We start from the raw sequence: 22,032 nt of genomic DNA, 5'->3' as shown, positions 1-22,032 counted from the left end.
CAACCTAGTACGTTTTCCCATTCACTACACACATTCCCAATTTTGAATTGTCATAACACAATGGAGTAACTTGATGATACGCAACAAAAATCGATTCCATCTTTCCACATTGTCCGATTACATTGGCTACAAACGGGCATTGACATTGGTTCTGCATTTCTTTTCAGTATTTGGTGCCTGAGCCTGTCTGACCGCCCGTTCTTCGTTCCAGCCTTTGGATCTAAACACAACGCCTCTTTGCCTATCCTGCACGATTTTCCCCAAGTGCCGTTTATCGAACAGTACCTGCCTGGCTCCCTGATGCACTCCTCCGGGGCTTGGTATGCTGAGATCCCCCTGTCTCCTTGTCCGATCGGGACAATCTGCGTGCACTCACTGCACTCATCCACGAGGTTTCGATTCCTGTCATGGATTGGGGTCTCAATGTGCAGACTCTGCATCCCGCACATGTCTAGGCTTGGGCCAATCAGGATTCCCACCAGGTGTACTCCTCTGCTTTTGCCTTCACCCCCTGGGGTGCCACCAGCGGCGAGGAAGACCATCTTCATGGCAGCAGGAGTATTCTTCAGGGAATACATTCTCAGACCTTGCCGCATACCTCCTCTTAAAGGTGCCTCACCATGAGACCTTGACAGCATCTGAGCTGCACGGTACTTTGATTTCCAACACTCCACATCCAAAATCTCTGCTTTAGATTTGAGTTTTCCAAGTACCCCATTCTGAAAAATGTGGAACCACTTCTGTGAGTCTAATTCAATGATTCCTAAATTTGTGGCTAAGGCTAGAATACGGTCAGTCAGTTCAAGCTCCTCTTCCAGACACTGAGTGCACAATCCCTTTGGTCTCTGCCCCCTTCTGCAATGTATAACAAAAGTTCCCTGACAATATTCACACTTAAAGTGTACAAATGGATAGCATACACAATCTGACAGTATACAACCTATCCGATCACCGTCGGTCATTTATGAGGACATTGGAGTTTGATTTTGAGGTCGCCTGGGGAAGAAGTGACCCTCCACTCGGGTGCTTCTTCCTGGTGTTTGACCTTTTTCACTCTGGACATGTGTGTCCAACCTTTCTCCACCATCCGAATGGCCGTGTATGTTGTCAGAAGGACAAGAAAGAGGCCTTCCCAGTGAGGGGAGAGGGGTACATCTTTCCACGCTTTCACAAGCACTCTGTCACCCAATTGAATTTTGTGGATAGCAAATTCCAGAGGGGCACACTGAGATACTATCCCTTATTTTCTCAGTTCCTGTAAATTCCTGTTTATCGCTACCAAATATCCTTGAATCTGGCTGTCCTCCAATCTGGGGTGGCCCCCAATGTGTTCGCTGGTGCAGTTTCCTCAAAATCCTCCTGGTAAAACCTTTAGAGACTAGTTCTCTCCCATCTGGTAATTTCCACTTACTTTCCTCCAGTTTTTTCCTAATCTTCTCATAATTTTCAATCTCCTTTGGGGAGGGTTGAGGAGGGTTGTCGGGCACCTAGATCCCTTCGATATCCAGGGTATTACCATCATCAGTGCCGTGGTCTTAGCCTCCTGGTCTGCCAAGTTGTTTTCCCGGGTCCGGAACTGCATCCCTGCCTGGTGTCCCTTCACATGGACAACCAAAATTTCTTCAGGCTCCCTTATTGCTTCTAAAATTTGCCGGATGAATTCCCCATGCACCAGTCCCCGTTCCTGTGTGTTGATCAACCCCCTTTCTTCCCAAATTTTCCTAAAGATGTGAACCACCCTAAAGGCATACCTAGAGTCTGTAAAAATTGTTCCTTTCTTTCCCTTCAGTCCTTTCAAGGCTCTCAGAACTGCATACAGTTCGTAAGCCTGTGCTGACCAACCCACGTTCAGGGGGCTTGCTTCTATCACTTTTCCTGTTTGCCCATCCACAACTGCATATCCTGACTTTCTTTTTCTGGCAATCACCCTGCATGAACCATCTACAAACCATTTTTCTCCTTCATCTAATTCCTCTTCTTCCAAATCCTCCCTAATCTTTGGCTGCAATTCGACTGCTTCCACACAATTGTGAACAAGTTCCTCTGAAGCTTCCCCAAACAAGAACTGAGCCGGGTTTTGCGAGGTTGTTGTCCGCAATTCCAAATCCTGTCAATGAATCAAAATGGCTTCATACTTCAGCAATCTAGCATCAGTGAGCCATTTATCTGCTTTCTGTTGTAGTATGCCCCACACATTGTGTGGTGCAAATGCTACCAAAGGTGGTCCGAAGGTTACTTTCTTAGCTTCCTCCACCAACAATGCTACAGCTACAATTCCTTGCAACCACCTGGGCCAGCTCCTGCTGACCGGGTCCAAAAGCCTAGACAAGTAACCCACCCGTTTCCTGACCCCAGCCCAGTCCTGTGTCAGCACACTGTGTGCTGTGTGATTGCTCACATCCACGAACAACTGGAATGACCATCTCACATCAGGGAGGCCCAGCACTGGTGCTGCTGTGAGTGCTTCTTTGACTCCTGAATTCGTCCTAGTCCTTTTCTGTCCATTTGATCCTGTCCGTGGTGAGTTTTTCATACAAAAACTTCACCTTCTCACTGTATCCTTCTATCCACTGCCGGCAATATCCCAACAACCCCAGAAGTTGCCAAACTTCTCTTTTTGTCCGTGGGAGTGATAAGGCAATAATCCCTGCCACCCTTTCAGGATCCAACTTCTTTTTCCCTCTGGTTAACCAATGTTCCAAGTACCTGACCTTGGGCTCTGTGAATTGCAACTTCGACTTTGACACCTTCAATCCTTTTTTTCCCTAAAACGTTCAAAAGTTCAATAGTACGCGTCTTCACATCCTCCTCCCTTGGACCTGCAATCAACAAATCATCTACATATTGTAGCAATTTTGTTCCCTCTGTTGGTACAAAGTGACTCAGCACCTGTTCGAGTCCTTGCCCAAACAAGTTTGGGGAATCAACGAAGCCCTGAGGCAGCAATGTCCATCTCAGTTGCTGCTTTCTGTTTGTCTCTGGATCTTCCCACTGAAACTCAAAGTAATCTCTGCTGTCCTCTGCTAAAGGACAGATCCAAAATTCATCCTTCAAATCAATCACGCTGTACCACGTGTCCTCTGGAGAGATGTTATTCAGCAGGGTGTAAGGATTTGAGACTGTGGGGAACAGTGTCTTAGTCCTTTGATTCATCGCCCTTAAATCTTGCACTAGCCTGTAGCTACCATCCGTATTTTTCACTGCCAAAATCAGGGTGTTGTGCCGGGACATGCACGGCTCCAACATTCCTTTCTTTATTAATTCATCAATCACTGGTTTTAGTCCCTTCCTCCCTTCCATGGGGATGGGGTACTGTTTGACCCAAATGGGATCCCCTGGCCTTTCAATTTCAATGTGGATTGGCTCCATGTCCAGCCTCCTGGCCTCCCCTTGGACATACCAAACCTTTGGATCAATTTTCTCCTCATCCTGTGTGGTGAGTTTATACCTCACCTTGAGCTGGGAATTTTCTACTGCTAAAGTGATTTCCAATGCCACCATCAAGTCCCGTCCCAGTAAGTTAAAGTCTGCATCTTTTATTAATAACATATTTCCTATATACTTTTTAGTTTCTGTCTCTATTTCGACATCTTTTATAATTGGAACCTTAAAGGGCTCCCCCTTTGCCCCAATTACCATCATTGCATCATCACTCAGAGAGCACCCTCGCGATAACTGCTGCACCGTGATCTGTTCTGCCCCAGGATCTACTAAAAAACAAATTTCCTGCCTGTGGGGTCCCACTCTCAATTTTATCAAGAGCTCCCTCGGTGTTCCGGACCCCAAACTAAAAAGCCCCTGACACCCCTAATCTTCCTGAAACATTGCTTGATCCTTGACCTTGTTGGGACAATTCTTTCGAATGTGTCCCTTTTGCTTGCAGTAGGAGCACCTGATGTCCTTTTTCTGGTTGTTCAAACCTTTTCCTTGGGAAGGATTTTGTTTCTTCGCCGGCGCCATTTTTGCTGAGTCTCTGACCTATTCCTGTTTCTGTGCTTCCCTTACTGCAGCCACCAGCACCTTCACTTGAATCTTCTGCTTTTCTTCATCTCTCCTCATGTAGACCTTCTGGGCTTCCCAGAGCAACTCCTGCAGTTCCCTATATTGCTGTCTGTCTGTCTGTCTATCTATCTATCTATCTATCCATCCATCCATCCATCCATCCATCCATCTATCCATCTTTTCTAATTTCTTCCTTATGTCTTCCCATGATTTCACCACAAACTGAGTTTTCAGCAAAACTGCCCCCATCGGAGAGTCGGGATCTGTCCCAGAATACATTCTCAGGCTCTTTTGGAGCCTTTCCAGTCATTCCGTGGGGGGTTCGTCCTTTCCCTGGCTTTCCCTGAGTACTTTACTCATATTTGGTCCCTTTGGCACCGCGTCCCTGATACCTTGTATTATCATATTTCTCAAATTTATCATTTTCTGCCTCCCTTTCTCCATCTGGGTGCTCTAAGATGGCTTTTGGTCCCGCCACCTCTGGTGTCCCCTCTCCCCCTGGGGATTCCTGTTCTCCTAATCCCTGATCGCGGCTTGTCTGATCATTTCTGTCTCCTCATTGTTGAACAGCGACCTCAGGATCGCATTGAGATCCTCGTAAGTGTAGGTGCTGGTTCCTAGAAATTCATCTAGTCTTTCCGCTGATCCCAAAGGATCATCCATCAATTTCCCCATTTCTTTCTTGAAAGCCCTCACGTCCCCGGTGTCGATCGGCACATGTACGAAGCTGATAATTCCCGGACCCGTTGGCACTTCCCGGAAAGGAAAGAGACTGGGCTTTTCCTCCTCATCATCACTATCTCCAGTGGTTGCCCTCCTCGTTCTCTGTCTCGTTCGATGGGCCAGAGGAGAGCTGGCTTTCTTGGGGAAAATTACCTGTTTTTCTTCGGTCTTGGGGAGGGTTGGTGGCTGGGACTGCTTGCATGGGAGTGAAGGCACCATTGCCTGCCCACGTGGGAGAGAAGGCGCAGTGGCCAGCTCCGGTGGGAGCGATGGCGCCAAAGCCTTTCCCTGCGGGGTCGATACCTGGGGAGGCAACGCAGGCACCGGAGGTACTTGGGCTGGTGCGGGCTGGGGTGGAGGGACAAGGTAGGGAGGTGGAAGGTTTTCCAGCGGTTCCCATTCCTTGCCCTGGTTTGCTGAGCGACTGAGAGCTCTGATTGGGTATAACCCCGAACAAGCGTATTTACACATCTCGGCATATTCAATTTCCTCAAAGTCCTGCGGGTGGCGATCGACTATGTGGTCATACAGGGATGCGCGCGTCCACATGTCGAAAGTGCCGAACACCGGCCAAACCACGAATTTTGCGATCTCCTTTCCCTCCCACTTTTCCATACAGAACTGTATCATCTTTTCCTTGGACTTTTCCATTCTCCTGGGGCTCTCGTCCCAATGTTCTAACATCCATCCCAACAGACTCTCCCTCAGGGTTTAAGGCAGAACCTTCCCAGGATCTTGGGGAGGTTTTTCTTGGGGCTTTTTCTGGAACCTACTTTTTCCCAACCCCATTTTCCCAAAAAACCCACTTGCGAATTTTCTCATCTTGTCTCCTTCAGCTGGGATGCTCGGCGCGAGTCCTGAGTCTCTGTCCGATGTCGATTTCCGGAGTTTACAAAATGCTGCCAGTCTATTTAGCCATGCGAATAACTGTTCCGTGGGTCTTTTGACTGGTTTTGAGTTTTCTTACCTGTGTCTCTGGGTCAGAAGGGAGACTGTCTCCCAAAATACTTCAGGAATGTCTTTTCCCCTTCCCAACCCAACCGTGATCGATTCCCTTAGCTCCCTACAAATCAAAGGTCCAACGTGTGTTAAGAAAAAACGCTCTCTTCCCCCTTGACCAACCACGTCCCTTGTGGGGCAGTGGAACTGCGATGGTGGAGTCAACACTCCCTTTGTGATAGAATCATGTCTCACACACACGCTCGATCACACCCTAATACAGCCTCTGATCTGGCCTTATCATAAGCAATGCAAGATAGCTTGGGAGCTCAGTCCCCAGGGAGACAGGGTGCCCAAAGCTAAGCTAGCTCGAGGCTGATGCCGTGTGCCAACCTCCTTAGCAAGCTCAGTAGTGATCAGCTCTATAGTGGTATCAGCTCTCTTAGGATTTCAGCTCTTTGCTTGCTAGGTAGATTGCCCTTGGCTTGAGGCTGCAGCGGATGGCGAGAGAGAGAGAAGGAGAGGCGTTGGCGGTTCTGCAGAGATGGCTTTATTGGGGAAGTCTGTGAAGGGTCTCAGCGACAGCTCTTCTTCTGTCGAATGGGCTAAAGTATGCCTCTTTTATACGGTTCGGGGGGATCCAGATTTGACCAATGGTAAGGGTTAAGTATATCGGCCTATAGGGTTACAGAGATAAGCTATGGGGCGGGGGGTAAGGGAGACAGGAACTTATTTGCTGCCTCAGCATTCCTATTGTTCAGATTCTCCAAGGGGCTCTACCTAAGTCCATGGAGTTTACTACAACACCCCACTCAACCACGCGATACTCATGGTTCCTTTCCCATGTGGATTCTTCATGCACGCCAATTTTCTGAGTGGAAAAGAAAAAGCACCTCGGCCTCGGAGATCCTTCTTCGGGTCGTTCCGAGTTTCCAAGAGCTGGGCCCATTTTTATCCCTCGTTGGCTGTGGTTCTGGCTTAGGTTCAGTGTTTGATTGGTTTAGTGAACTCCCAATCCCGTCAGACCGCTGAAATCAGCGGGGTGCCTCCTGACTGGAGACGGGTCCCTGAACCCCAAATTCAAATCACGTCGGGGTCACCAGAATTGTTATAAATGATCAATTGAAAGCCAAATTATCAAAAATGTGAAAAGATTAGATTTATTTTTTTGCACAAACGAAATACGGTCCTCAAAACCACCACAGCCAAAGAGACAGCATCGAGCCCGGGATCGGCGCTGGGTGAACCTGGATCTGACCTCTATCACATCGAATCCCCCCATGTTCACGAGAGCCGCTTCTAGTGATGAGGTTTTATTCACTTTATTGTGCCCGAGGCGAAGGATTCCAAATTTCTTTTGTAACTCTTCACATTCATAGTTGGTTCTTTCACTGTGCAGAGCTGGACAACATATATTACACCCAGAAATTGGCATTTGACAGTGATTGATTTAAAAGATTGTTTCTTTGATATTCCGCTGCATCCAGACGATGCACCAAAATTCAACTTTTCTGTACCAACCATTAATATGCAGGAACCACTAATTCAATATCATTGGACAGAATTACCACAAGGCATGCGCAACAGCCCCACTATTTGCCAATGGTATGTTGCAAGGACCCTAAGTCCGATCTGGGAACATATGCCTGATGTTCTGTTGTGTCATTACATAGATGATATTCTGATATCTGCAGAAACTGATTCTAATGGAAGAAGCAGTGCTGGCTGTCAGCCAGGCTGTCACATCAGCAGGTCTGACCATTGCTTCTGAAAAGGTTCAAAAGACCTCCCCATGGAAATATCTGGGCTGGCGCATTGGAACACACTCTATTTCGGCACAACCTTTGCAAATTGTAGCTGAAATCAAAACTCTGCACATGCACAAAAATTACTAGGGACTATAAACTGGGTTTGTCCCTTGCTTGGAATTTCAAATGCAGAATTGGAGTCATTGTTTGCCCTGCTAAAGGGAGAGCCTGACCTCTTATCACCTAGACCCTTGGACACAAAGGCACAAGCTGTGCTTCAAAAGGTAGCTGATGCCGTCTCACAGAGACAGTCTGCTCACTGGGCTCCAGAGTTACCACTTTGGTTAATAATTCTAAACCCTGACAGGCAACCACATGCCTTGATATTTCAGTGGGACTCAGAAAAACCAGACCCTCTGTTAATTATCGAATTGGTCTTTTTGCCTAACAATATGCCCAAGACTATTTAATGCAAGATGAACTTATGGCCGTGTTAATTGTCAAAGCTCGTCAAAGACTAACCTCCTTGGCTGGAAGGGATTTTGATCGCATCCTTTTACCTCTTACAATGTTCTATTTGGATTGGTTGCTACAGAAATCTGAGAAATTGCAAATTGCTTTAGCAGATTACCCAGGGCAGATATCTATCCATCCACCTAAGCACAAGATGTTAAGCTGTTCTTTTAACTTGCTCTTGAAGCCATGGAGAAGTGAGACTCCTTTGCAAGCTATAACAATATTCATGGATGGTTCTGGGAAAACCCATAAATCAGTGATTGTGTGGAAGGATTCTGATACTGGAACCTAGCAATCTGATATTGCTGTTGTTGAAGGGTAGAATTGTAGAATTAGCTGCTGTGGTCAGAGTGTTTCAGAAATTCAGCTCACCTTTTAACCTAATAACAGACTCTGCCTACGTAGCCAGGATTGTGTCTAGAGCAGAAGCCTCTGTCTTTAAACAAGTTAGAAATTATGTTCTTTTTTACTGGTTGAAGCCACTAGTTTTTCTTTTGGATCAAAGGACTGCTTCTGATTTTGTTATGCATATAAGGTTGCATTCCAATTTGCCTGGGTTTCTTACAGAAGGCAACGCCCAGGCAGACTTGTTAACCCTACCGGTGCAACAAGTTTTACCAAAGAAAATAGAGCAGGCTTGAGTGAGTCACTCGTTTTATCACCACAACCCTGGGGCTTTAGTAAGGCTTTTTGAGCTTACTCCAGCACAAACTTCTAGTACCATTGCTACATGTCCTGATTGTCAGTGTTGCTCTCTTCCTAATGTAAGCACAGGGGTCAACTGGAGAGGTCTACAGAGCCTACAAATTTGGCAAACAGACGTGACACACTTTCCTGAATTTGACCGTTTGAAATTTGTGCATGCTTCCATTGATACCTTTTCAGGTGCTCTATTTGCCTCAGCCCACACAAGAGAAACAGCAAAGGACTCTTGTCATCATTTCACTGCTGCCTTTGCCACATTAGGAATTCTGCAACAGATTAAGACAGATAATGGCCCCGCATACATTTCCTGTAAAGTTGCAAATTTTTTCTCCTTATGGGGAATTACCCACAAGACAGGCATACCCCATTCACCCACCCAGCAGTCCATTATAGAGCGAGCCCATGGCACCCTCAAGCGTCTCCTGGCCCAACAGAAGGGAGGAGCCGGAGATACACCTGCTGAAAGACTACAGAAAGCCCGATATGCTTTTAATTTTTTTAACTGTTCCATGATGGATTTAAATTCTCCTATGACTAGGCATTTTGCATCATCCACATCTCTTTCCTGCAAGGAGAAACCACCGGTAGTGATCCGTGACCCAGAATCTGGCAAAATCCTTGGCCCTTACCCTTTGGTCACTTGGGGGATGGGTTTTGCTTGTATTTCCACAGAAAAGGGACCTTGTTGGATCCCTGCAGGAAATGTGAAACCATTCTGGGAACCTCTACCAGCACCTGAGAGAGACCAGGCCTCTACCCAGCTCTCAGAAGAGGAGGGGGAGGAGGAACCACACAGAGACTGCGGCTCATGACCAATATCTTCTGTCCCACCTGCAAAGGAAACTGTGAACTTTGGGTTTTATGTCAGTGTAAAAAGTGTGGAGATCGGTGGTATCGCAGAGCCCTTTTGGCAAAAGCATGGTGTGCATCATGTTATGATGTGGAGTTACAAATAAGGTACAAGGCCATTGAATTTTTAATTGTAGTAGGCCACAAGGAAAGGGATAGCCCTCGCCTCTTCTCAGGAGGGAAGTTTTGAGGGAAGCTGAAAATAGCCATATTTGCGAAGTAGAGTGCAAACGAAACAATTTAGTGCCTTATATCTGGCCAGTCCCTGAACAAGCCTGGGAAAGGACAAAAAGGGAATGTGCTAAAAGACAGACTTGGAAACTAAAATCCAAAAAGATGTTTTTTGCTGCAACATAGAATGGAGTTAAAATGGATGCTCTGCTTATGCTTATTAGCACTGCTTAGTTTTACTAACGCAGCCTGGCCTGTTGAACAACCCAAACCAAATATTTGGATAACTCTAGCTAATGCAACAAAACAAGATACCCCGTGCTTGGCTACTGCATCCCCAGAAAATCCATTTTCAACCTGTCTAGTCGGCTTGCCATTAGACAATTGGCCAATACAAAAAAATACTGAAAGTGTGGTGCAGAGCTCATATCCTGTTGATGCATGGGATCAGTGGACCCCCTGCCTTCCTGAAGCACCCTTGGAGCCCCAAGAATTAGAGCTCCTGGGTTCTGTAAAAATGGGTTTTTGAGTTAATTTTAAATACACAGGAAGAAATCAGTCTAAAGCTTGGGATGTTTCTCCCTATCACCCTGTGTATAAGAATCAAACTTTTGATGTGATTACAGTTCTGGCAAACCTTCTAAATCCAGCAATGCCCCCCTAAGGCTGCCATCAGGAATGTTTTTGATCTGTGGAGATCGGGCCTGGGCTGCTACCTCTTCACACATAAAAGGAGGTGCCTATAGTCTGGGACGATTGACTGTGCTAACACCTAACACATCCATGATTTCACAGCACAAATATCCCAGCAGAATAAGGCGCAGTTTACATGCATTTGATAAATACTGCAATGATGAAGTGTCTCTGTGGTCTGAGACCCAAATGAATTTGACCTCTTTACTTTTGCCAAAATTGGCTGCAAAAAAGGCCTTAACCCAATTAAATGAGATGGCTTGCTGGCTGGTAAAACAGACAAATGCCACTAGCTCTGCTTTGTCAAACCTATTAATGGATGTTGATAGTGTAAGGCATGCTACTTTGCAAAATAGAGCTGCGATAGATTTTTTGCCTTTAGCACAAGGTCATGGCTGTGAAGATTTTGATGGAATGTGTTGAGTGAACCTTTCTGATCACTCGGAATCTATTCATAAAAGCATACAACAGCTGAAGGATAGTGTGTTTAAACTAAGAGTAGAATCTGGATCTTGGCTAGATAACCTGTTTAGTGGCTGGGGTTTAGCTCCCTGTCTAAAGTATTTCTTTAGGATAGGTATTCATGTGGTGATTTTGATAATAATTATATTAATCATGATACCTTGCTTGCTTCAATGTGTGCAGAGATTAATTAATTAGACCATTAAAGGAGTGTTTTTGATTGACACAGAAGGGGGAGAAATTGGGGTGCACGGGACAGAGAGTACTTAGGACCTTATTAGCATAAGAGAATTGATAGATAAAATGCCTTGGCAAAAGCAAACGGAACTTTGAAAATTAGATCTAGATAGCAAGAAGATTTAATTAGACATGTTTATCGGAAAAAGAAAATCCTATTAAACTCTGCAAGCAAGAGATGTTTTTATATGCATAAGTTTGTGTATATGATTCTAACCCAATCATTGTAGTACACATTACTAGTCTCCCTAAAATAGTATATAAGTGCTTGTATCCCAGAATAAAATCAGATTCTGATCACCGAGTCAGTCTCCTCATCTCTCTCCATCGCCGACAATAAATATGTAGGTAATGTAAACAATAAACAGTTTCTGCTTTATCATATTGGTCAGTTGTTCCGGAGTCCTGGATTTCCTGCAAGCTAAGCATGACTTACATCTCTGTGGGAACCGGGCTGGGTGCCTGTGCACTTCGATGACATCATCTTCTGAGGCAGCTCCCTGACGCTTGGAGTTGCTATGAAAATTCACGGGCTTGAGAGCAGAAGAAGCGCTGCTCCCTCCGTGGGAGGGCCCTTCTCCGCCCTTTCGGCAGAAGACTCTGCCCCCCCGGCTCCTCTCCTATGGGAGGTACCATAGGCTGTACATGCCAGGCTTTCCCTCCTGCCACCCCCGTTCCTTGCTGTGACGAGAGAGTGGGACTAGCCCCGCCCTCATGGCGGAAGTCACGAGGTCAAACTCCACCTCCTCCTTGTCTTTATACCCACTGCTCAATATTGACTGTTCCTTTTTATTTTCCCCCTCTTTTTTCTTTAAAACCAATATATGTTGCTCCTTTCTGTTTGCTGATGGGTTTTGCTGACATGATAAAACCATAAAAAGCCTAGCATATTCTAACTTGTAGAAATATTTGTTCACACATATGTGGGATATAAAGCTTGATATTAACTTCTTATCAAAGCTACCGAATTCAGGCCATGTCTCATTGTTATCAAGTTCATAAGTTGGTCACATTTTTTCTGAGAGTCTGATAGGTCTAGATTTAAAAAGAATTGACTCTGCACCAATTAGGTCCCCCCAGTTTTTCAATACTAACCCTGTCTATCTCTCAGTATTTTGCAATTCAACTCACAGGAGTATATGCACCCCATCTTAACACGTATAGGTAGGAAAGTACCCAGGGAGAGAGAGAGAGGGATTAGAACTCATGACCTTTGGAGCTGCAGCGCAGGAGCAAACCCATTGCATTGGCCTCAGAACACTACCTACCACTACCAAGCTAAACCTCTGCTTTTTCAGAGACAGTCCTCTCTTACTATCAGTGGACAAGACAGAGAGTAAAAGCAGCTCTGCCTGGACCCCCTAGGGTCCTTCCACACTGTTATAAATTATCAAATCGAGAGTCAAATTTATAAGAAAATTTAGCAATGATTTATTAGATTGTCAGCGAAACAGCATTTCGATCGAAAAAAAACCCCACCACAGCCAAGGGCAGCGTCGAGCCCGGGATCGGCGCTGGGTGAACCAGGATCTGACCTCCAAAATGTCAGAGTCTCCCCCTTGGTTCACACCAGCTGCTTTGTGCAGTGAGTTCTTATGCAGTTTATTCCGCCTGAGGCATAGATGACTGAATGTTCCTTTGTGTCCCTTCACATGCAGAACCGGGGCCATACATGTGCAGGTTTAGACAAAAGTCCAGTCCAGGTGTCTAGATGTTGTCAGAGCACTCCAGAGAAGTCAGCATTCACATGTAAAAGGGTGGTGCCGGTGATCACCCTAGTAGATGCAATCTTCAAGGTGTGAAATCACTCTTGAGTGGTCCTGGCATTCCAAGTCAGTGATCATCGCTCAGGAAGGTTCCATTCATACGTTAAAAGACGTGATATTATCTTCATGTCTGGAAACTGGTTGAATAAGAATAAGACTCTGCTCCCGGCTGGGGTGGTCAAAAGACATAACTTGGATCTTAAAATATTTTATACATTAATAGCATGAATTGTCTCTACCATATACTACAACACTAAACAAAACTACAAGAGATCTCTCAACACCTAACTCAGGTGCTAAAACAGAATACCACCTTTATTCAGTTACTCATGTGTCTCTATGCCAGATCTGAGGATTTTTGGCTTTGATACCTTCTGGACCACAGCTGATGCCTCCCTCAGAGTGTCAGCAGGAGTGGGGGGGCAGCTGGGTGTTCCTCTGGTCCAAGGGTTTTCCAGATGTCTTCTGTCCCTTTCATGGGGTTGCCAGAACTGATGCCTTGAGAGGCTGATCTGGAACAGAGACTAGACAGAGTTAAAGGAATAAAGTAGGTATTTATTGAAAGGCCTTTAAAGGATACACCTTGGACAATACAAGAGCCTGGCCGTGGCTACACCCAAGATGGATCCAAGATGGATGCAAGATGGACGACAATCACGAGTCTTCACACTTTTATAAGTTTTGGTCTATTTACATATTGGGGTCAATTGTCCAATTACAGCTTCAGGTTAAGAAATCTCATCCTCTCGGTTTGCTCTCTTCAATTCACCATTGTTTATGCTTTTTGGACCCGAGGCTGTAACGACTGTCCTTGGTTCTCAAGCTGGAAAATAATTGTTTTGTCTCACTACCCTGTGAAGAGAACTTACTAACACCCCACATGAAGTTCAGAGTCACACACTAAGGCAGTACAGAATCTAAAAAATATGGAAGCTAAAACCTAAGGCATCACATGGAGTGAGGAGCCCCCACTGGAGCAGATTTCCTGGCAGGACTAGTGACCCCTTGGAGGACCCACACTGGGGCAGGCTGTTCCTGAAGGACTGCATCCACTGCACCCTGTGGAAGGGACCCGTGCTGGGGCAGTTCATGAAGAACTGTAGCCTGTGGGAAGGAGTCACCTTGAAGAAGTTCTGGTGCCAGTTCACCTGTGAGGCTGTCTGTGTGTCACTCACTATCTCTCCCCACAGTCCCCACGCGCCCAGGGAACAATGGCTTGTTTGTGGATCACATACACCTTTTGCCACAGCTCCCCACCTGCCCGGGAAGCTGAAGCTGATTTTGCATGTGACTCACTCTCACAAACAACCAGACAACAATAAGGTACCTTTTACTTTCCCATCACTTGTTAAAATCTCAGGTGTTATTGGCCATTTCAAGGCGCTCTTGGATCCCACACCCCTGAGTCTCTAGTGTTTGCTACTCTTAACCTAGCAGCCTTTAAGCCTAGGAGCTCTTGAGTTTGCTGCTCTCAGCCTAGCAGCTTTTAAGCCTAGATGCTCTTGAGTTTGCTACTTTCAGCAGCTTTTAAGCCTAGATTATTTTGAGTTTGCTACTCTCAGCCTAGGAGCTTTAAAGCCTAGGTGCTCTGTCAAGCTTTCCCATTCTGAGGAAGCTGTAATCTGATATTAAGACTCCTCCCATGGGACACCTCATAAAACCCCACGGCCCTGAGTCTGCTCTCTCTCTCTGGCTCTATAGGCTTTGCTCGGGCTCCCGGGCCTGGGCCACCGCCTCCGGCCCCTCTCCCAGCACGGGGGGGGATAAAATGGACTCTCATGCTCAACAACAAAGAGACTTGTCTCATCTGTTTCCCCTGCCATTGAATTGTGGCCTCCCTGGACATGATTGTCACTGTAGTCACATGCTGCTACAGTGCTCTTGAGTTTGGCACTCCCAAGTGTCTTCTGTGGTTTTAGAGCCGCAACCTAGCAAAATTTCTAGGGGCCGATGTTGGGAAGGATGAAAGTTTGACAACAAAGTCTCACAGATATGTATGCTTAGCAGAAAGATTTTTAAATGTAGAGTCTGATGAAGGAATAGAAATTGAAGCAAGTTTTGATATGGAAGAAAAGAATTGCTGTGCCAGTCTTACTGGATAACCAAGAAGGCAAAGGATATGTTAGTTAGAAGTGGTTTTTATGGCTTAGAGTGGAAGATAAATCCACCTCAAACAAGAAGATGTTTTTACCAAGCAGGAAGATACCACTGGCAAACAAGAGTGCTGATGTTGCAAGTAGAAAAAAGGTCTCAGAATTTTCCACTGCAAGAAAACTGAAAAGCAACTTCTAGCTTAAACTGTAATGTACTAACTTTTAGTGATTGGAGAATATTAACATGAATATGATAATTATAGTAGTTATGATAGGCTATAGATAAAAGTTAAGAAAAGTATATAATGCATTGTAACTGTCCTGGTTTTGGGCAAATTTGTTAAAGAATCTGCAAAGGAGGGCCCCTCCAGAAAGCAAAACCCACACGGCCCCTCCCCCCAACCGGTTCGGGAAAAAATTCCTTGGAGAGAGGTGGAAAGAACCTGTTTATTTCAGGCACAGCACCCCCCAGCACACAAAATGAACAATACCCGATGACACCGCTCTGAGAAAGATGGCAAAATCAGAAAGTCTCTTTCGGGGGTGGTTGCTCTGTTCTCAGTCCCTCCGGCACTGGGGCAGCTGCTGCAGCCGAACGGTGCAAACCCTCGGTGTTCCCAGGTCCCAGTCCGGAGCAGGTTCGAGATGGTCACAGAAACAGGAGAGGAGAAACTGTCCAGGAAGGAATGTGGACTGTTTAGCTAGAACTAGCTAATAAGCAGAGGCCAAAGCAGAGCAGAAGCAAGAGCAGAAAAGGGAGCAAGCAAAGCAGGAAGCTGAAGCAAGAAGTGAAAAACAGCTCTATGTACTGCTCGCCTCTGTGTCCCTGATAAGAGAAACCCAAACAAAACTTCCACTCTTCAGAGCCGATCTTAAAGGCACAGAACAGATGAATGGGGATACAAGCATCATAACGTCACCCCAGGACACCAACCTAAACCAAAGCGTCTCCAGGCCTGGTGGCACCTGGAGATGACAGCTGTAGGCACAGGCTCTGTCGCCCATGACCCTGGACTGCTGTAACATCTTGGATGGAATAAACTGCATTTTGGTGAGCTGCCTGGAGTCCCAAATCTCTCATTTAGGCTCTTACAGGCCCCCTCCACTTTTTATCCTGCTTTCCCAGTGGATTGATCCAGGAAAACCCTCGGCTCCCTCTCTCCAAGAGGTCCCACTCCTTCCCTGAGATCCAGTCCCAGTTTCCCTGGGGGGGATTCTCTCACTCTTTTTATTACTCAGTCTCTTTACTGGCCATTTTTCTTGCGAAAAGATGGAAACACAGTGTGGGAGACTCCTCACTCATGTAGCAGGTCTGGGGTAACCAGCCATACACACATTCATCCCCCCCCATATCCGCTCCCGCAAAAAAGTACTTACAATCCTTTTTCCTTTCTGGGTCTTCGTGTACACTACTTGTCTTAGGGGGCCAATTGTCGCGGCTTTAGGGATCCTTTTCCCTTTTGTTTGTTTTATTGTCTCTTTTTGTCCACCGGTTGCATCTGCTGATCATGCCAGAAGAAACAGAGCGAGGCTGCCAAACTGCCTTCCTCACTCAGAATCCTCTGAGGTCCCAGCAGTGAGGTGTTATTTACCAGGTTTTGGCACCAAATTCTGAAAAACGCCAATCACTTGTTTTAAAATTTTTAAAGTTTAATAGTAATAAAATACTTAAAAAATTAGTAATGAAAATTAGACCAATAAGAATTTGGACAATCAGAGTTAGGACAATAAAGAACAATAAAAAGCAAAGAATTACAGACATCCGGATGCTTCTTGGGCACTAAGCCCCAAAAAGCATGGCTCACTAACAAAGGATTAACCCTTAAAAGCAATAGCCTGTTGCATATTCATATATCTCATACATGACTCAAAAATTCTTTTCAAACAAAGGGTGTTTTCTGCTTAACTTCAGCTTCTCCCCTCATCTTGTAAATCAATCTTCTCTGGTTCCTCGGAGTCTGGGCCTTCCTGATAAGGATGTGATAATTCTTTTCTTGGAATCCTGTTGTATCTCCATCCAAAGAGGATAATGAGAAGAATTTCTCAGTTATCTTTTCCATTTCTTGGGTCAGTTACAAAAAAGTATCTTACATCACATAGTTTCTATTTTATATTATGTTATAGGCAAAAAACTATATTTACCACACTACTTAAAAGAGATTAATACAACATAACTTTCCAACATAACACATATAGTATTCATTTTAATATTTGTGAAAAGCCAATCATATAATATGCATTTTTCACAGCTATAAACTCTGAAAGGAATAGGAAAGAAAGGAGAGGCAGTGGGGTAGCCCTGTATGTTTGGGAGTATTTTGATTGTCTAGAGCTCAGTGGTGGTGACAATAGGGTTGCGTGTTTATAGGAAAGAATCAGGGGGAAGGCCAACAGGGCAGATATCCTGGTGAGAGTGTGTTATAGACCATCCAACCAGGATAGAGGCAGATGAAATATTCTATAAGCAGATGGGAGAAGTCTCATGATTGCTAGCCCTTGTATTCTTGGGCAAATTCAACTTACCAGAGGTTTGCTTGAAATACAACACAGCAGAGAAGAAATCAGCCAGGAGGTTCCTGGAGTGTGTGGAAGAGAACTTCCTGATGCAGCTGGTGAGGGAGCCAACCAGGGAAGGTGGCCTGCTTGACCTGCTGTTTACAAACAGAGGACTGGTGGGTGACGTGATAGTTGGAGGTCGTCTTGGGCATAGCAGTCACAGCTTCTTCATGAGGGGAAGTGGAGGAGCAGACACCTGACTCTTCTCTGGTGACCAGTGATAGGACCTGAGGTAAGATCATGGAGCTGCATCGGGGGAGGTTTAGGTTGGTGTCCTGGAGTGACGTTATGATGCTTGTATCCCCATTCATCTGTTCTGTGCCTTTAATATCGGCTCTGAAGAGTGGAAGTTTTGTTTGGGTTTCTCTTATCAGGGACACAGAGGCGAGCAGTACATAGGGCTGTTTTTCACTTCTTGCTTCAGCTTGCTGCTTTGCTTGCTCCCTTTTCTGCTCTTGCTTCTGCTCTGCTTTGGCCTCTGCTTATTAGCTAGTTCTAGCTAAACAGTCCACATTCCTTCCTGGACAGTTTCTCCTCTCCTGTTTCTGTGACCATCTCGAACCTGCTCCGGACTGGGACCTGGGAACACCGAGGGTTTGCACCGTTCGGCTGCAGCAGCTGCCCCAGTGCCGGAGGGACTGAGAACAGAGCAACCACCCCCGAAAGAGACTTTCTGATTTTGCCATCTTTCTCAGAGCGGTGTCATCGGGTATTGTTCATTTTGTGTGCTGGGGGGTGCTGTGCCTGAAATAAACAGGTTCTTTCCACCTCTCTCCAAGGAATTTTTTCCCGAACCGGTTGGGGGGAGGGGCCGTGTGGGTTTTGCTTTCTGGAGGGGCCCTCCTTTGCAGATTCTTTAACAAATTTGCCCAAAACCAGCACAGTTGGATATTAGGAAAAGGTTTTTCACTCAGAGGGTGGTCAGGCAATGTAGAAAGGCATCTTGACCCCCACAAGAGCTTATCTGTTGTTTGTTAGCCTGTCAGATAACTCAAACAGGACAATGTTTTGTAGTGGGTTATTTTGGCACCATGGGGTTAACAGCAGTCTGGCAGCTGGAAGGTAAGCTGGATTTCTGACTGACAGACACCTCACTTTACAAACTATGTAAGCTACGCAAAAAATTCACAAAGCAGAAAACTTCTGTACATTTCCATGGAATTTTGTGAGGTTTCTCTCGTGAGCAGGGATGCCTACTTTGCGCTTAGTCTCCCAGAGGTTAAGTGAAGGAATTTGTACATTATCATCATTTCAATAGTAAGTTACATTTGACTCCTAATCAATACCATTTCTTTTGCAAGCTTTAATATAGGTACCTTGACACTGTGCACTGTTTTATGTTATGCTGTAATCCACCTGTAGTTCTTTTTAGTTTTGTACTGTGTAGTAAGTAACTCTGATTAAGATCTTTTGTCTGTTATCTTTTGTCTGTTTAATAAATAATTCATTTAATAAATAGACTTCATCTGCCATCTTTAGAACTTGCAGGCCAGAGTAATTTCTTAACTTTAGGCTTCGACCAAAATTCTGAGGCTAAGGCAGAGTTTGTCTGAAACTTCCACTTGTCCCATGACATTTTTTGCATAGTCAAAGGCAGGATGGAAAACAATTTTGAGAAACAGACCAAGGCTTAGCAGATTACCTAAGAGGCACAGTGCTCATATTGAAACTGACGACCCTTGGCCAGTGCATAACTGGTATGACTGGGAAAAAATACAAGAGAAAATTGATGAAAAATGGGGATCACTAAAAGATAAAAAAGGAGAACGTATTATTTGTCATGCACTGGCACCATGTTTAAAATCTGCTTGGCAATAGAGGAAGCAGATTATAAAAGAAACTGATAAGCTGAGAAATGAAATAAAGAAATCACGTAGAATTGTCTCTACAACACCAAGATGACAAATTGAAACAAGTTAAAAGAATCCAAGGGAAATACAAAAACTTTGGAAGAAAAATTAGAATTGACATTATTAAAACCCCCCAATTCTATGGATGTTTAAAAAATTAGAAAATTGATAACATCACCCAAAGACTGAGATGGTGGTATTTGGAAAAGTTCTGATGAAATCAGTGATGAAAATATTGAACGGGATTCTGACAAAAGCACAGAACCCCCATGTCTTAAACAGGAAGAGGTTCCAGAATTTAAAATGAGACACATAATTAAGATCGAATTTTCTGAAGGTCCCCAAGGAGGTCAGAGGAGGAACACAGTCAAAACTTCTCCCTGGATCCCCTGCAATTGTCAAACCTAAAAGAGAAATATCCACGAAGGGCAGGGGAGACAGAAACTGAATATCCGTGGAGAGTTTGTCTCACTGGGGGAGATTAGATTTTATTGGACAGGGTGGAGAGTTTTGAGTTCTGGAGTGCAGGTGTTCTTTTGTACCTTGGACCAGACCCTCCTGACAAATCCCATTCAATAACCAGCAGAACTGCATATTGAGCAAAAAGAATAAATATTATGGAGAGAAGGGAGCCAGTCTCAATCTGCATGCAGTCAGTTAATGACATCTCATCTTCTGTTACAAAAACCACCTTTCTGCAGGCAATGTACAGACATGCAGACAAAGACATTCCAATCTCTACGGAGGTAGATCCTGATATGTTAAGACCTTTGTTGAGGGGAGCTCCAAATATGCTAAAAGGTTATTTGGTGGGGAGACAAGATGCAATCAAAAGAGATGTAATGCATAAGGAAGCTTTATAAGATCCACAAGCCCTGAGGACACCTGTCCCTACATGGGCAGAACTCCTGCATGATATAGTAAACAATCCGAGAGAGACAGGCTGGGAAAAGCAGGAAAAGAACCCAAGTACTGAAATGCGGAAATGCCCTGAGAGACAGGTGAGAATTATTACACATAACCCAACCGAGACAAAAGAAAAACCTTACCAACCTAGCCGCCTCCAAGACCAGTGAAATTAGTAATGGAGAATGGCTTTGGCTTTAGGAATACCCAGTGCTGCTTAAAGGAATAGATTAAATGAACAGGGGATAGAAGCGCCTTCATGAAAGTATTAAAAATATAAAGGACAGCATAAATAAGCTTGGCGAGATCACAGGATCATGGATTGATCAGCTGGTAGAATTCTTTGATATCTCTCCCATTTGGAGAGGAATTTTAAAGATAGGATTCTATGTTTTAATAGTTCTCCTAGTCCTCATACTTGTCATCCCATGCAAATTTGCATGTTTAAAACGTGCGATGAATCGGATAGCAAAAGAGGTCTTCTTGGTGCAAACAGAAGGGGGAGATGTGGGATCTCAGCCCCTCAGGACTGAGGTGCAGAGTGACCGAGACCGCCCTTGGGGGGCTCGGGAGTCCTGGAATGTTGCCAGAAGTGTCTGGTGGCTGGACTTTGATCCTACACAGGAGACGACATCTGTATGAGGATGGGAGGATTTCACTGGGGTGAATGGTGAAGGGATAAGTTAGTTAGAGTGAAACACAGGGTTTAAGATTTCTGTACAGGGGGGTCTAAAGAAGTAAGATGGAGGAATTGGAATTGTCCTGTTCTTCTTCTTCTTCTTCTTCTTGGCCTCCATCTTCTGTGGTGATGTTGGCACTTTGGGATTGGTTATTACTAAAAGTGCACTGGTTAATAAGGGTAAAAGGTATTGGGGAAAAATGATAAATATTGTATACGTAACTTCGAGTATAAAGATAGGTGACCGCCCCAGGGGCTCTCAGTGTGCTCATGGCTGACTGCTGAGCAGACCTCTGTCGGGCCAAGAGAAAATCTTTTAGATAAACAATTAATAAACACCGAGACCGAGAAAAGATCTGAAGTCCCTTCTCGTCCTTTGAAGCGCGGGCTGTCCAAGGCCACCCCGGGCCTTTCCAGGCCATCTAAACAGCCGAGAATCCGACAGCTAAGTACCAAGGTCCTTCTAAGGAGGTGCAGTTCCTGGTGATTTGCGGAAAAACTCCACAACTCATAAAAGTTGTAAAGTAGGCATGTATATTTATTCAGAGCCGGCACACGCGGGATAGCTCCTCAAAGAACATGCGCACTCCTCGAGAGTCCAGACTCCCCCTTTGTCCCCTAACCTGTTGCATATGCATTAAGTTTCGAAGTAGGTCCATACATATTCATTTAATAGCTCGCTTGGCTCTCTGGTCTTCCATCTCCCCAGTATCTTGGCAGCTTCAGTTTTGGTTTGCTTCTAGTTTCAAGGTCCAAGGGGCCCCTCTTATCTCTCTCCAGCTTGGAAGCTCACATTCCTTTCACCTTGTTTGGGGCAGTTTTGCATTCTCTTGTCGTCTACAGGCTTTTGCCAGCACAGCAAATTAACAGACTAAACAAGTTAAAACAACACACTTCATCTATGTGAAGCTGATTTCTATCCCAAGTTAATTTCTAACCCCATGTCTCACTGGGAACCTGGTGGGTAACAGGCCAAACTGTAATTCCAGATGAAACCATGACAAAATTAGGTGCTGTATCTACCCCTACTACTTAAAAGGAGCTTCAAAAGAGCATGAGCACTTTTGGATACTGAAGAAATCATGTTCATGTCTTTTGTATAATAGCAAGACCCTTGTACATATTAATGAGGAAAAA

The sequence above is a fragment of the Melozone crissalis genome, unplaced genomic scaffold (genome assembly GCF_028551555.1).
Source record: "Melozone crissalis strain CALT ecotype California unplaced genomic scaffold, PUWL_Pcris_2 ptg000069l_1, whole genome shotgun sequence".
Taxonomy (NCBI): domain Eukaryota; kingdom Metazoa; phylum Chordata; class Aves; order Passeriformes; family Passerellidae; genus Melozone; species Melozone crissalis.
Note: the sequence above shows the minus strand (reverse complement) of the source record.